General features: G+C 47.9%; 1 protein-coding gene across 5 annotated transcripts in view; it reads left to right on the top strand.

Moving 5' to 3' along the window:
• The window catches only part of robo1 (roundabout, axon guidance receptor, homolog 1 (Drosophila)), a 289,424-nt gene that overhangs the window by 185,226 nt on the left and 91,597 nt on the right, over positions 1-12,601 (top strand). The window lies entirely within an intron of this gene.

Raw genomic sequence — 12,601 nt, 5'->3', positions numbered from 1 at the left:
TCATCGAGCAGTGGCACCGTTTCCTTCCAGCTTGACTCCGCGAGATGACTAGAGCCCTTGTTGAGGTGTTGTTGTGGTTGTTGAGCCAGGCTGTTTCTCAAGGGGCTCCTTTAGCTTGTCTCTCCTCTCCAAGTGTCCCTGGCCCCTGGCCCCCTGGCCCCTGCGCCCCCCCCCCAAACTCCCACTCTGCCTGCCTCTCCCACAAAGCTGCTGTCAGTTCACAGGCCACATGTGTCAGGCCTCAAGCCCTTATTTAAGACCCATGCCCTGCCTAGGCGTCACCGCTCCAGCAACAGAGGAGGACACCATGAAAGAGAGGGTGTAGGCAGGCATTGAGCGCCGCCGAGAGACACAGAGCCAGACTGGACAAGAAAAGGTGACGAAAATAAAGCAAAAAGCACTCTCACTGGAACAATTGCTCTCAGCCCGGCTGACACTGTGAACTCTAAAAGAAAAAGTAATGTGCGTGTGAAGAGGTGGAGCGACGATACACCCACACAGAGAGCCCCCAAGTTCATACGGCTTCATAAAAACAAAGTGTGAATATGGTAGTTTGGCTGGGCGGGACGGTGGAGCTCAGCCAGACTCACGCACAACAGCCTCTCTGTTAGACTCGTTCGCTCTCAACAGTGCAGGAGCCCAGACACATTAACAAATACAAGGCTCCAATAAAACACCGTCACTGGACAATGTTTCGAGGGCTCTGCCAAGTGGTCTGATAGGCCCGAGAGAAACCGTGCCATTCATTCCATTTCACTCTATTCTAGGGTCTGTTTTTTCTTTATTAGCCTTTGGTTAACAGTGATGACTCACGCCATATCTGAAAGCACCAGTGATTTCATTTGGTTTATAGTTTAACACACAGTGCACTCGGCCATTAGGGCTCCGGCTATGTGCGTTAGCGTTTATTGGTCGCCGGCTCTCACTGTGCGAAAAACTGTGTGTTTGGTCTCGGGCAGCTCTGGAGACGCTCAGCTCAGTTCGGGGATGTTTTGAAGTGACGCGTGGTCTTTAAATAGCGCGGTGACTAACCAGGTAGGGATGACTGAGCCTGTCAGCGGCTTCTTTAAGTTTCTGTGCCGGAGGTCACAGGAGACGGAACGTCTAATTGACAATCAGCGATGAGTGTCTAAGCAGACTGTTATTACAGGGCTCACGGGGGGGTGGGGGGGGGCCTTGATCAGCCGGTGTGGAGAGACGGGCTGACCGTAGGGGGGCAGTGGCCCGGCGAAGGGGACAGTCATGCCATAAACATGATTGTCTCTGCCGACAGAAAGATTCTTCTTCCATCTGAGCATGTTCGTGTTCAGCAGTGTGGGTGGTGGGCAAGCTAACGACGGTTTCTGCGGCCCCAAAAACAATAAGAAAGAAAAGAAAACGTCTAACTCAGCTGCGAGAGCAGGACCAGTAGCAAGTTTGTGAGCAGAAACAAGCTCAGACATAAACACACTCAAGCGGGGACAGACAGAGCAAATTAACATTTTTTTTGCCCAAAACTGTATTTGACTCGTGGTTAAAGTTTCCAGGCTGTGGTCGGGACGCAATACTGGGCATGAAAGGTTTGAATTAAAATGCCCCGCTATGAATCTCGGGGCTGATGTTTGTGGCTAATGCCTACAGCGGCAGGCATTTCAGTGACATATTGGTGGTGTTTGCGATATCACATTTCATTACCTTCAAAAAACAAAGTCTTGAGTTTTATGTGTTATCGTACGCACTCCAATTTACTCCAATTTACTCAACCTTCTTTCCTCTCGGGATACCAACTCTACCAATCTACAACATCTTGTAGATAGACTTATTTATATATATGTATATAAGTATATACATATATATATATATGTATATACATATATATACACATATATATATATATATATATATATATATACATGGATGAGGCGGTGACAGCAGAACATGTTTTTCTTTGGGGGCACAGATTTATTTTTCAAAGCGCTCTGTTTGAATGGAAGTCTACGGGAAAACGAGAGGATTTACAACGCCGCTAAACATTTTCCTGAGGAGTTAATGGCGTCGATCGCTAGTTTTACGTCTTCTTTTAATGAATGATTTTGTAAGTGATGTTCCCATTTAGGCCCACACGATGGTGTAGTGGCTAGTTCTGTTGCCTTAGAGCAAAAAGTGCTTGGTTTGCAACACGACAAAAGGCCTTTCTGTACAGAGTTCTCCCATGTGTGCGCGTGGGTTTTCTCCAGGTACTGGATGCAGATAAAAAAATGCAGATTTGGGGATTAGGCAAATTGGACACTCAACTGGGATTGGCAGATTATCATGTGATGAACAGGTGACCTGTCCTGATTGGCTCTGGTTCCCTGCGAGCCTCACGTGGAGGGTAAAAGTGGTCGAAAATGAACGACTGAATGTTCCCATTTAGAGGACAATAGATGATGAAGCGTGGCACACGCGGTAAGATTGGAACGCCAGAGTGCTTGACAGCTGCCGTAGTCCACTAAGTATCTTTGACTGGTGACATCTGTGAAGTGTGTGGTTGCATAAACTGAGTTTGGCACATACCAGTACATGCAGAAAATTTACTCACATTCTCATCCACAAAGCAATGGCCAAACACACGTGTCCTTGCATGTCTGAAAAAAAAGCAGCAGGCTATCTGCTCAGTGTGTGTGTGTGTGCAGTAACCCACCTTGCCTCTGTCATGTTTGCCATATTAAAGCACTGGTGTGGCGGGCTCCTGCTGTTGGCCGGGTCGGGGTCCTGTCCCTGGGCCGTGCATGCGGTTCTAATCCCCTCATTAACTCTGCCAGTGCTGAGCGCAGATGGCAGGTTGGCACCGAAGCGGGGGTGCACGCCCCCCACCCCCCTGGCTTTCTATCGCTGTCACACCCTCACGTCCCACTGACTCGCATGTGCTCATTACAGTTAATGGATCACCACTGGTCTTTCTTGTTACAGTAAGTGCAGATGAGGCGCCGTGTATTCGCGCACGAGTTGATTCGCGGACGTGTTGACTTCTGTTATCTGAAAACAGCAACAGGCTCAGCGGTTATCCCCGTCCTTAACTGGACGTGCAGGTGCTGGTGCAAACAGGAAGTTTAATCTCTCTTCTGCCGTTGCTGCTTATAGTTCCAGACGGTGAAAAACCCAGCGTAGAGATTTCTTTCTTGAGTCTGACAATGATGTGAAACGGAAGCATTTTGTAGGATGTGAATGTGGGGGAAATGTGTCTTTTCAAATGTGTGTTTTTTTGTTGTTGCCCAAAATGCAGCCACGGATTTGTCAAAGTAAAATGAAACGGACAGCAGCAGCAGTTTTTAAACTTTTCCAAAACCCTGGGGGGGAATTGTGGACCACAGGCGAATCCGGGGCACTTTTTTAAATAAGTAGTAGTATGGATATAACCCCGTTTGTACAAGACTTATGGAGGCAGAACATATGCAGGGCAGTTGCTTTTCTGTGCAGTAAATCCTGCAGCCGCCTTTAAGATGGCAAATACATAAATGAAACACGACAAGATGCTTTGTGACGGCGTCCTCCTCATGCATGCACACGTTCTCCCGTCAGTCCGTCTTTCCGCGACAGATTATTGCAAACTGCCTCCTCCATGTGCTCCGCTCTCCAAAGTGCCTATAGCTGCGCTGATTATTGGAGGCCCTAAAAAGACATTTACAAGGCTCTAAGCATAACTGACGCTGCCAGCCCATGAAATAGCAAACTGTTAAAGCGCTTCTTGTAAATGTTCCGCCAACAGGCTGAGGAGGGGAAAATATGAGCAAATGACAAAACACAGGGGCTGTTCTCGCCTCTGAGGAACGCGCGTCGGTCCACACTCGGGGTGTCTGACGCTGGCGCTGCAGTGAAATACAGCAAACAGTACTTTTTTCATGATCTCATTTCGACAGAAGTTCTTCACTTAGTCAGTCACCGCAGATCGTGCTGAACAAGAATGTTTATTTCGAGGCAGTGGAACTGAGACACGGGCCACATGGAACACAAGTGTGTGTACTTGTATTTGTCACCTCTTCGGGACCTTTTCTGGCATGGGAACCGACTTTGAGAACCTAAACCCTGAGGCAGAACCTCATTTTTAAGGATGTGGTTAAAGTTAGGGCCATGGTTTGAATTGTGGTTATAGGTTAAGCTCAGGGTTAAGCGTTGACTAGTTCTGGTTAAGGTCAGGGATAACAGTCTGCTGTACAAAGCTATGTGTGTGTGTGTGTGTGTGTGTGTGGAGGTCATGCTTACTTCCTGTTGACAGCTGCAGGCTGTGCTCGGATTCACTCGGCGGCAGATGCTGCTGAGAGACACGACTCAGTTTTCAGTTTATGTTGGACCATTTGGCCGCGTCTATTTTTAGAACCGGGACTATACGACGTAAGAACACGTAGACTAAGCAAGGCTGAGACAATGTCAAGACAAATGTGCGTTCAGCTGGACGTCCTCATTAGCGGACGTGCACGGGAGGACACGGTCTGATTTCTCACAGTGGAGTCAGTGTGGCGTCCTCCTCCGTGTTCTCCATCCTCCCCGTCCTGCGGCCGCTGCGTTGCGTCTCCGCGGGGCGCGATGTCACGTGCAATTTGTCTCCCCGCCTGAGATTCGGTGAAAGACGCTACGACCTGGACAGCGTCAGTGAGTGAAAACATGGCCCGGGGGGGCTCTGGACCCCGGACAAGTGTGTCAAACACTGGTACCAAATCACGTCCCCCATGAGACATAAAGGAATGCTCTGGCTTTGCTCACGTAAATATCAAAGTCCATTTATGTTGGACGGCACCGACCTCAATCCAGAAGACCTTAAGATAGAACCCGAAAGCAAAGAAAGTAGTCATTATGCGATCCTTTGCCGAGCCTCCATCATCTCAGCTTTTTCTTCACTTTGGACCAAAGTGAAGTCCCTCATCGAGTGACTTATGGACTTGCGCTGTATGTGTTGGCAGCGTGAGACCAGTGGTTGGGTAGGGGGGGAGTGGGGGCTGAAATCCAAACAGAGCCCAGAAGTCAAACATAGGTTTGTCACCAGAGAGCCAAAGTGGAAATACTGCGGGGTCAGTTATAAGAAATAAAAACACGTCTCAGAAAGAGCTTTTAAATTGATAATCGCTGGGTGTATTTTAAAAGCGCTGGCGATTCCGTTTGTGTGCCGCGCCGCTTCGCTTTCCCTCTCCCTCTCCCCCCCCCGCACTCGTAAAGAGGCTGCCAAACAACGGAGCAGGTTAGGCCTCGCTCTGAGCGGCGAGCACAGATTGAGTTTCACTGCTCAAACATTTACCATTTTGTTTGCTATGTATAAGCGCCGCACTCTGACAAAGGCTGCCATTGTACCGCAGGGACATTTTCTGGTTTTTCTGAAGCCTTTGCTGCTTCATACTGCAGAGGAAGGGGGTTATGTGACAGATAAGTTTCACTTTGTACCCACAACAATCACCACTCTTTTGTTCACATGAGGTGATTATGCAAGTCATTGTCAGGGAGGGGAGGGGGGGGAAATGAAATGATGAAAATGCATGTTACACTAAAGCAACATGACACATGTGAGTGTTTGGTGTGTTTCTCCTGCTACTGTCTGCGTTTACTTTTAATGCCTTGGCTTGTTCGACGTTTCCTTTATTTTTGGACCGAAAGGTTTGCGCCGGCCCACTCACAGAAGTGAGTGAAAACTGGAAAACTTGAAATGTACGTTGCCAGGAAACTGTCGGGTGCCGCACGCTGCGTTCGACAAAACCTGACACAAAAACACAAAGATCAGCGTTGGATGGACTTATTATAGATTTTCATAGATTAGGGAGTTTTTTTATTATTATGCTGTGATACTCGAGCAGATGTTCGTCTTTAATAAAAATCAGATTTGTGTTCCGTCTTGTTTGAGCCGTTTTCTCTATAGACCCCATTTCATCTTATCGCGCATTAGCAATCAATACAAGCTTGAAATTGGTGCCGCGATGTTATAATAATGTACGTGGAATGAATAACACGCGGCATATCAGTCGATCTCTTTTTTTCCCCCGACGTTTAAGTGCTGGTGTATTTGTTGTACAGAAACAAGCTAAATGAGAGCCAGACTGTTTCCTCGGAGCCCCGCGGGGTTTGCCGCGTTGACGAACAATATCCTGGCCTCTCTGGTCCGCGGCTCCTAAGTGCCTCTCCGCTGACCCTCATCATTCTGTCATCAAACTACTTCTGCCACCCCCCCCCTGAATATGACAGCTGTCCTCTCGTCAAACACGGCGTTGTTGACATGAGTGAGGATCAATGATTTTAATTTCCTCTTGTGCAATCAGAGCCTGACATTACACAGTCTTTATCCGCCACTTTCGGGACTCTTGACCTAGCGCGGGTGGACAATCATAAACAGGATGTGAGATCATCTTCTGTATGAACCAGACTAACTGGAAAGCACCTCCAGTGTCAACTGCCCTCACTTTATCACACATTAGTGCCTTATCAGGGGTAGAGTGGCTCCAATATTGACCTTGTGGGAGAGGCTTTGGGGCCTTGCCCTCGGCGCTGTTTGTCGGGCCATTGTTTGCTCGTTGCTTCCCCCGATCTGGAGGAATCGATTCAGGCGGGGTTTTTTTGGCTGACTCTGCACACACACACACACACACACACACAGAGGTTAAGTGTCCTGACTAATGCATTCTCTCCTAATGACGCTGGTAACAGAGATGCCCTTTGAACATATCACCAACAAGTGGGATTACAAACAGGAATTTGTCAGACACGGGGGTGAATCGCTGGGTGACATATTTTCGCCCGCAGCTTTTTTTGAACGCCGAGTCATGTCTTCTGTTTTTCCCCCCCGAGTAATCTCCGCTGAGTTGACAGCGGTGCTTGTGAGGACACGCTGTCTTTTTTACCGTCAATGCCGCAGGAGTCCGGCTGTCTTTGTGTCGTATCGTAATCAAGGCTTTTTACACATCCTCGCACTGACAGAAGGATTAGGTGCGTGCTGATACATCCTGGTTAGACATGTACAAAGTGCGGGAATAAAAGGAAAGAAGGCACAACCCCAATATTTGCCCTATCGCCTCCCTGCAATCCTAAATTTCTGGCGTAGATGTTTTCCTGCGAAACTGAGGAAAGTTGCGTGATTGGATTCTTTGTCGTCGTTGTCTCAAGATCTCTTTTTCTGAGTGGTTCTGTGATTTGAGTGCTGTGGAGCGTCCCTCCGTGTGAAAACAGGTAGAAAAGGGAAATTTGGAGCAGCTCATGGTGGAGAAAGGATGCACTCGGTTGGTTTATTGATTCCCCCTCACCCCACACCACCCCTCTTTTCCCCATTCTTTCTTCGTCAGGCTTCTCTGTCCATCTCCAGCCTTTTTGCTAGGCAGAAGATTTCTCCCGAGGCCAAGGGGAACAAGGCGTATACGGTTACAGCCGGGGGCGGGGTTGGGTTTGCAGGAGAAAGAAAAACGCACTGTTACGAGATATAAGTGAAATCAAATCTGTTCGACTTGCCCGACAGCTATGACCACTTTCCGCGCCTGAATGTCAGCCGCTGTGGAGCCGGCGGAATGCAGTTACTCACCGTGCACCTGACAGCTTTATGGAACTGTCAGTATTCAGAATAAGATCTGATAAAGCATTATTTTATTTGGTTCCGGAAACGAGCGGTGCCCACCCCAAGGTGCTCAATAAAGATTAGGTTTCAGCGGCTCATTTTGAAAGTAGAGCACGCCCCCTTTCGTCGCCATCAGGTTGCTCCTGTTGCGCGTCTTTGTGGGTCGTGTGAAGGTCAGCGAGCGCTCGAGTGTTCGCTCTCTCAAAAACTCTATAACACGTCAACTGGCATGCTAATTTGAAAAGCGGCTCTCAGATGTCTAAACGAACCGTCGGCGCGTGCGTGTCGACCCGCTGCCGTCCTCTGTGTTCGCGTGTATCCGGGTAAATTTAATTTGAGGAGTGAAATACGGGGCGGGTGGGGAAAAATGGGCCATTAACAAACCTTTGGACGGGGGTTACACAACAGCTGCCGGTGTCTTGTGAGGATACAGTGTTTGCTCCAGCAGGGTGACAGATGTACTGTGAGCCCCTGTGCTGTCTGTGTGTGTGTGTGTGTGTGTGTGTTAGTGGTTGAACAAGTATGGTGAGGATGAAGAAAAAAAAGCATTCCAGAGGACAAACGCAGCAGATGAAGCCATTATGAGCACTTCACTGTCCATGTTTGTCTGTATCAAATTAGAAGGAATTACATCTCGCTGTCTTTATTTCATCATGACTCACCATCCTCTCTTTCTTTCTTTCTTTCTTTCTTTCTGTCTTGCACAAACACACACACACACACTTTTATTTCCAGACTTGAGCGGAGTGAGAGAGCGGTGTGACGGCATCTGCAGGACCGTCCACATCCACACAAATCATGTATATGCTCGGTCCACATGTTAGGAGACGGTGCGGCTTGCACTCGTGCATATGCTCGGTGGTGGGCGTGGCTGACGATGTCATGTGATTTTTTTTTCGACCGTTGTTGATACAGAACGCCAATGAGAGCGGTGTCTGGGAGCTCCGGCCATGTTGTGTCTGAGCTCAACGTGATGTGATTGGCCGACGTTGAGAAAGTTTCTCAACTTCTGATGCAAACAGACCCACAATGCAATTGGGCAACGCTTGATGCTGCTCCATTCAAAGTGAGGGATAGGTGTTCTGAGTCCTAAATGTCCGTCTTCCAAGGCCAGATCTTTTGGTCCCAAAATCCTCACCTGAGCTTTGGTGAGGGTCTCAGTTTTGTCTTTGAAGGCTGTGGAGAACGCTTCATAAGGTGCATTTCTTTCACAGATTTTTAACCTTGCACAATCGTAGCTCCTTTGTTTAGTGGCTCAGGTTTGACAGAGGCAGACCTTTTCCTTCCCGCTCCACCCACAGTCACAACGCTGGATGGAGAGCAGCCCTGGTAATTGGACGGTGCCGCGCGTTCGCGGGCGCTCGCTTGTCCCTCCGTAAGCCCTTCATCTGGGCAGATGCTGCGGATACGGTGGATGCTAATGTGAGACGCCGCAAGCTTCATCATCTGGTATCAGTCACTCTGTAATTGGAACAGCCCCGGTGGTTCACTGTAGCCTCACCGAGCCCAGTTATAACCCCACCCATGCTCTGATGGTGGATGGGGCTCTTCATTCCCAGCCATGTGTGGAGGAAGATTCTTGGAGGAGGAGGAGGAGGAGGATTCTGTCCTGGTCTGTATGGCACCCGTCTGGTTACCAGGCTGCTCATCTCTTTCAGCCCACCCTCCATCCCACTACAGCCCCCCCCCCCCCCTCCCCCTGTTTTCTGCCACTAACACGATGATGGATTGATCTCAAAGAGCGGAAATGACTTTTTAACGCCCACCTTATTTTTTGGGGGGGGTTATGCACAAGTGGGGGCTGTGGTTTATCAAAGGTGTTTGTTGTCTGCTGATGTGTGTGTGTGTGTGTGTTCTTGTATTTGTTACCTCTTGATGACCACGAGTCCAAAACCTAGTCCTGATAAGGCTGAACCCCATTTTTGTTTGAGGTACTGGTTAAGATTTGGTTAAAGTTTGGGATGATGCTTTGTTTAGGCTCCAAATGACAATGTGAGTGCGTATGTGCGGTATAGACCCGTGTGTGTGTGTGTGTGTGTGTGTGCGCACACAGAAAATAGATTCACCCAAAAAATCCATTCGGCATTCTTGAAAAACCTTAGAAAAAACCTTGTGTTTTTCCATGGCTTTGCATTTGCTTGTGGGTACATGTTTTTGAACACATGTGCATCACACCACATGTGTGTGGTTGTGTGTGCGTGCGTGTGTGTGTGTGTGCGTGTGTGTGTACCCTTTTATAAAAGGCAGCTTGCCGAGCTAATTAAAAGGCCTTGGGTAGGACAGAGCCATTCATCTTAGTGATGGGCCCAAGCTGTCACTTAACCCACAGTCCTGTGGAGTGTTGCAGGAGTAAAGGACGTAACATACATTCTCCTCTTCTTCTTCTTCTTCTTCTTCTTCTTTCTCTCAACCTCAAACATCCTGATGTGTTATCTTAAAATATTCCCCCGGGGTATTTTCCTGCACTCTTTTGCCTACATTACTTCTTCCGTGATGGATAGAAATCCCCTCCTCCTGTCGTCCTCCCCGCGCTAAAGGTGACAGGAGCAGTTAATGTCGAGGTGTTCTGCCTTTGACGGAGATATTAAGATATGCAGGACTCCTCTCCCTCTGCGTTTCCCCGTGCTCAGCAGGGTTTTTCAGATCACAGGGCACTTTTATTAGCTATGATGGGGCCGACAGTGGAATCTGTAATTGAGGCCTCTTTAGTATGCGTCTCAGGCCCCGCGTGTCCTTCGGCCTCTCGTGCCTCCCCCCCCCCCTTTGCCCCCTGATCTGTGGGTGAACTCCGGCTGTGCCTGTTCCCTCTTTGCCCTCGCATCACCTCTTCATACCCCGGGGGGGGGAGCAGGGAGCGGGGGCTTTGCCAGGCCACTGAGAGGTGAAGCAGCTGGGTCCGGGCACACAGTGCTGCTCCGGCCTGCAGTGACACAACCACTCATCACATTTTCATGGCTGAGCTCACGTACTACTGCCTCCTATTGATTATTGGTGGTATTAAAATAAATCAATTGACATTCTCTGACCTGCGTTGCGTTATCTGCGTGTATCTGCGCGCACTGACGACCAATCATGTAGCGCCCTGCGGTAGGATGAGTGAAGACGCTATTATTTTATGGGCATTTTCTTGGTTTGTGCACATAAAACCTTAAATGTAATTACAGAATAAAAGTTTTTATGCTTCATAAAAGGAGGTTTGAAAAGTGGAGCAAATAAAGGATGACGTTGGGAAAATCTACCGGAAAAATGGCAGAAACGGTAGCTTATCTTGGTAGACTATCCCCTAATATTCACTTGTGGTGGTGAAAATAATAGTTTTCAACATTGCACTGCATTCAGATATTCTGCCTCGACGACACATACAGTAATTGATTACAGCCACATCACATTATTATTATTATTATTTTCCCGTTGCTCGAAGCTGCAGCTGTTTTTTTGTGGCTGGGACTTTTGTAAAAAAAAAAAAAAGAAAAACAAGTTTAAATTCATATTTAACAGTCTCACATTTATCTCCCATGGGTTGTTAAATCTTTGAAATTAAAAGTTTTTATATTCTTATATTCCAGGTATTCCTCATAAAACAGGTTTGTGACATGAATTTTAAGAAATTGCAGTTTTTGAATCGCTACCCCCAATTTTCATAAGCGGGGTCAAAAAGGGAAGGGAATCTCCTTTGATTCTTATCTTAACTGTCAGTAAAAATCATCATCTTTAACCAAAATGAAAGACATTTCTTAAGTTTATTGCAAAAACGCATTGATTCTATGCATCCAAGGGTTAAAAAGTGTGATGCAGAATATTTACTTTGAAAGTCTGCAGTCCATCGTGCTGCGAAGCATCCGTCGCCACATGTGTCGGGACAAAGGGAGAGAGTTGCTGAAATGTTTGGTGATTTAACGTCACTGTGGCGTTTTGACGGATCGTCCATCGCGGGGTCATCCCAGGTCTCTCTGCCCCTTTGCCCTCCCACCGAGCAGAAATACCAGTTCTCCCCGTCTGTTGTTGCGCCTTTTTTAAGATCACATTACGATAATTACCTCCTCCTGAACGTTTCTTGGCACATCACGCGCCGTCTAAGATCTTGTACCCGGCCCCTTTTTGCCTTTGTTCGCTCGGACTTAGCAAAGGTATTTAAAAAAAAAAGGAGTAAGAGCAACGTCAGCTCGACAATACCTGTGCACCGACCATCATCCTGTTCTTTCTCTCACTCTTGGGGTTGTGTGTTTGTGTGAGTGCACGTTGCATGGGAATTTGTGCGGCAACACCTGCGCAGCAACATGTGTGTCATTTTCTTTGAAGGACAAAGAGGTCGTCCCCCGAGGGAATCTGTTGCACGTAGAGAGCAAGGGGGTCAGTGGGGAGGGAGGGGAGTGAGGAGCCCTCACCTCCGCGTGAACCTTAAACTAGTGAGAGAAGAGGGAGACGGAGATCGCGGGGGTTGGGACTTGAGCTTGAACATACGTCTGCAGGCCTGAGACAAATGACAGGGATTTCCTCTGCTTTACTGACCACGTCTGACTGTCTAAGCCTTTATCTTTCATCTGTCTGCCTGGTGTTATGAGGGATGGAAGCGCCGCCTTCTTATACCCATAGTTTTGTCTTTCTTTTTTTTTTTAAAATGTAATAAACAGAGTTTGGCAAAAACAAAGTCAGAGAGATCAGAGGGGACGGGGGACGGAGACGGACGCTGGGCAGTAACGTCAGCTGTCAAAGCGATAGACCTCATTATATCCTCCCCTCTGCTCCCGAGACGCAATTTTCCTACAAAGTACAAAGTATAAAGAAAAAGAAATGTACCTTTTAACCACAGGCGCACACAGATTTATAATCCCCGCTCTTACTGGGCAGGTGGAACGCTAGTAAATGTGAGAAAGCGGAAAAATATGAAGTCACTCTGGAAGAATTCTCCATTTTAAAAGATATTCACACAAACCTGTTCAAAGTGTGTGTGTGTGGAGCTGTTAATGGAGTGAGGCAGCATGAATCTCTCCACAGGGTAGACCTGATGTTGACAGTGTGGAGATATGGGCCACTGTCGTGCATGTGTGTGTGTGTGTGTGT

Source organism: Solea solea, chromosome 7, assembly GCF_958295425.1.
Source record: "Solea solea chromosome 7, fSolSol10.1, whole genome shotgun sequence".
In the NCBI taxonomy this organism is placed as follows: domain Eukaryota; kingdom Metazoa; phylum Chordata; class Actinopteri; order Pleuronectiformes; family Soleidae; genus Solea; species Solea solea.
Note: the sequence above shows the minus strand (reverse complement) of the source record. Positions and strands in the feature narration are given on the sequence as shown.